This window comes from Corvus brachyrhynchos, unplaced genomic scaffold (genome assembly GCF_000691975.1).
Source record: "Corvus brachyrhynchos isolate BGI_N302 unplaced genomic scaffold, ASM69197v1 scaffold21, whole genome shotgun sequence".
Lineage (NCBI taxonomy): Eukaryota > Metazoa > Chordata > Aves > Passeriformes > Corvidae > Corvus > Corvus brachyrhynchos.
This window is the reverse complement of record NW_008236924.1, coordinates 5331287-5335797: the sequence shown is the minus strand read 5'-3', so window position 1 is coordinate 5335797 and position 4511 is coordinate 5331287.

Sequence of the window (4511 nt, the reverse complement as noted above, 5' to 3'; positions counted from 1 at the left end):
GTTTTCCACAAAATGTCAGTGACCCCCCCCTCCCCCCCCCAAAAAAAAAAATACAAAGTCATCAATTCTGTATTTAAGGAAAAAATAAAAATACAGAATGAAGACCTGAGGCCCACGTTGTTTCTCTCAACTGATTTTGAACCTCCCCTACCTTCATGCCCCTCAGAAGTGAATAAGATTATGTTGTCTTGGTTGATAAAACAGGAATGATCTCAAAGAAGACTTTTTGAAAGCATTGGGTTAATGAATTGTGAAGGTACACACCAAAATCTGTGAAATTTGTGATGTTATCTTAACAACAAGATGGTGAAAGTGGGAACTAATTGCTTAAATGGCCTCTCCAGACTGTGCCTCAGCCTGAGCCTCACTCCTGCCTTTTACCTGAGCTCAGTTCCTGTTTCTGGATGTTTCATTTCCCTGGGGTGTGAAATGCTGGTCCCAGTAGCTTACAGGGATGGTGGTGCTCAGATAAATAACTTTGTGTGTGGGGGGGCCTTAGAAAACCTAACCTGAAGGAACCGAGGAAGTGTGGTTAGGAAATAATAACTAACAGGACCCAAAGCAGGTCCTTGCTGGCTGCAGCCATGGGATGCTGTTGGTGCCCTGCTGATTCCCCGGCCCAAGGCCAGGGTTCTGCCCCACAGGATGATTTTGGGTGTGTGTCATCTGCACAGGCACTGCCAAAATCCATCCATCATCTCCCGCTGTGACCTCGCACCACCTGTCTGTCCCCTGCAAGGCCAGCAATTAAAACGTGAGGTAATGAAGACAGCAGGACATGAAAGGGCTTTGCAGGGGCTGATCAAAGGGGCAGAGCACAGCGTTTCCACAGCCAGAATATTGAAGCCAATAGGACTGGAAAGGTGGTCAGGAAAGTAAGAAAATTGAAGAGGATATTTAGAAATTAACCTGGAAATGTCCCTGTTCCCATGCGCTGCGTGGGGGGTGATTCTCTCAAGTGCCCTGACTTTTGGGGTTTTTGGTGGGGAAAATATCAAGTATTTATATTCTCCTTGGGAAATAATCTTGGTGTGTTCAAAACCAAAATGCTATAGGTAAAGCTGCCACTGAGGACTCAAGCGGGAAATTTGATTTCCAGTTCGGATGTCTCATTGTGTAAGAAATTAATTAGGTTTAAGTTCTCAAGGTGAAATACGGGTGGGCTCTAAACTGGTGTCTAACCAGGCAAATGGTCACCTCAGGCCTGGCTCTCAGAGAAGCCACTAACCAGCAGCTCTCACTGTTTTTTTTTTTTTTTTTTAATTAATTTATCTCTCTGTGCATCTAAAAGGTGAATTTTTGATCCCAGAGGGACACACTGGATGCCTGTGGGTGTTGGATGGGAGATAGGACAGAACATCTCTTTCTGGCAGCAATTACACTTGCATTTCTTCACAATCATGGAGAAGTAAAGCAATTTCTTTTGGGCCTTGCTTGGAAAGGGCTGTTCCTAAAGACAGCAGTGAGGACCCCACGTTCTGAGCAGGCCTGTGTGTTTATGGCTCTGGGATGGGGACTCCTGCAATCCCCATGGATGCTCAGCCTGTGGATCATCTGGGCGTGGAGTTGGCTGGTACAACTCAAATAAAACCCAGAACAAATACAAAAAAGCCTCTAACCCTCACAACCAGCAATAAATAGCAGGAGGACACTGGAGCCTCGGCATGGGAGGGTGCCAGAGGTGAGGCTGAGTGTCAGTGCGGCCGTCTGCTTCCCCCTGAGCCCTCTCTGTGTCCCTGTGGAATCTCCAGTGGGATTAGCCATGTCTGTAAAGTGAAGTGTGTAATTGCAGGGTGGATCTGGACCTGGCTCTGAGGGTGTGTGGAGAGAGGGGAGCAGCAGCAGCTGATGCTGCACGATGCTTAAAGCAGCACGAGACCTCGAGTCAAGCGAGATTTAAATCTTCCTCCTTTGAAACAGCAAAAATCATCTCCTTAATATCATTAGATTTGAAGTCAAGGCAGTGGGTTTTCATTCTCATCTTTTTGGTGCTTAAAAATGTGAGAGACTTACTTATTTGATTGAGATGAGTTTGAATTTTTTTTTTTTTTGTGGCCTGTTTTTGAACGGCTCCTCTTGCTGCCAGCCAGCACTGTGCCCGTGTCTGTGTGCTGCTCCTCCACTGCTCTGACAGCAGCTTTTCTTCTGCACAGATAACAAGGAATACAAGAGCATCCTGGGCCAGGAAGATGGGATTTGGGGGGCAATTTCTAGGAGTTAATATTGTGACTTATTCCAAGCTTATGCAGGAGGAAAATGCAATCTGTTTAGGAAATGTCTGCTGTGCTAAAATAAACTCTGGTGTATACTTGTGGCAGCAGAGAGCACCAAATCCTGCTGCAAATGCACAGAACCCCTGGAAAACGTTTGAGAGCAGGTGTTTTGAACTGTGGAAGTTACTAACTTATTCAACAACCAGATTTGTTGGTTCTAGGACTAAAACTCTAAAACACCTTTCTAAATTGTTTGTTTCTTACGAAGTTGTTGTTCAAGCAGTTCACAGAGTTTGAAATACTTGAGAAATTTGCTTTTCTTTTCCTATTTGAGCCTGTTAAGTCCTGATCTTGCCAACTCCACAGCAGAGTCATTCATGCCTTCAGCTCACCCATCTCCATAATTAATAGTTTAGCTCCGGGATGTCTCCCTGAGACCAATTAATCTCAACCAACCCTAAGGAATAAAATTATTTTGGCCACTGAGAGATTTATTCCCATTTACAAGTTTGTTTGTTTGTTTTTCTTTTGGATAACTTATTTTTCCAGCCCTCCAAACTGAGCAGGTATTGAGTGAACTCTGCAAAATATGTTGGAGAACCCCTGGACTGCTCACAGTGGGCAGGACTGAGCTGAACCTGCTGCAAACATGATGCCCCCCTTTAATGGGGTTGGGAAAAGTGCCCAATCTCCTGGCTTAGACCTGTGGTTTAGCCATTTGACCGTGATTCTTTGCTGACACAAAAAAAAATGTTATTTTAAGCAGGGATAACTTGAGATGTGTTAGAGTCTCAGTGGGGTCAGTGCTCCAACTGCTCACACACAGAGCTGGATTAAAAATGCCCTGCTCTGCTCTTCTGAATGTGAGTTTCTCTCCCTGGTGCCCAGGAAAAGAGTTTATTTTCGATCTCAGCACATTCACGCAGATTCCGCTGAAATAATTTATATTTCGTTTGAAGTTCCAGTAACTCCTTCCTGCAGAGACAGAGGAACTCACCTGGTTTTGGTCATCTCAGCAGCCCATCAGCTCTAGCACCAGTCTGGGGCCAGTCTGTGCAGGACTACAATAGGAAATGTGGCTGATGGGCTGCTCGGGGTGATCTTGTCTCTAAATGGGTCTTTCTTGCTGCATGAAACGCTGGAGTGTCAGGGTTTAAGATGACAGCGGGAGACAGGTAGAGATCTTCAGGTAATGTATTCTGTGTCACTTTGCTAAACCTTGATTGATGAACTTTCACAAATGCACTGCCCGTGCTTGATCTGCTGGGAGAAATCTCTGCTTCCCTCTCTTTCTGCGTCCAAATGTAACGTTAATTTCGTGTTTTAGGCAATAACAAACCACCTGGGAATGAAACCTCGGACTCCAGCCTGAAAGCCCATCCCTTTCTCGCTTTGGAGTGGCATTTTAAAGGTGTTGATTCTTCTTAATAATCCCCATTAACAAGAAATCACTTACTGCTGATACTGATCTAAAGCGATGTCAGTGAGATGAATTAGGAGCAGGGGCTGGCGAGAGAGGGTTGTTGATCTGTTGTTTTCCTGCCGAGCTTCTCAGGAACATTGAAACGCTTAATTCCTGCCAGGACCGTATCTTGTTTTCAGACTCCAGAGAATAACTTCCGATGTGAAAACTCCTTGAACTTAAGGAATAAAATTCTGGCACTGCAGGGGTGTTATTTGGGAAAAACAATTACTTCAGTTCCTACGAAACTGGCAAGGGATTTGGTATCCGTCCCTGACAGCTGACAACTCATTTCTGTACAAATTGTGTGAATTCCATATAGTTTGAATAAACTTGCCATGTGCAGTTCGTCTCAAGAATACCGAGCTGCTCTCACCCTGTCACCTTCAGGTGGAGCTGGAGCACTGAATTCTCCAAAAAAAGCTGGGCTTGAACAGAGCAGTGAATGCCAGTGCCAGGCTGCGTAATCCCCAAAAAATCTGAGGGAAGAGCGAGATCAAATCCAAGCGCAAATCTTATTAAAAGCTTTTTTCCTACACCCCTAAGCATGCCCCCGGGCACTGGGAGGATCTCTGATTTCATATTCCCTGGGGAAACGCCAGGATCCTGCACTTTCCTCTGGAACAACCTTTTCAAGCAACCTTTTCTCGTGTTGCTCTAGATGGGAAACACTTTGGGCTCAGACAGGAGCAGGCCAGATTTGATACGTGCAGTTTTTCTGAGCCTTTGAGAGGCTCAGAGGAGCACAGCCGCGGTGCCTCGGAAGTCCTGGGGGGACCTTTTGCCCCGGCCTGACCCTGTGGGCTGAGCTGCTGTGGAGCTGCAGCTGGAGATGA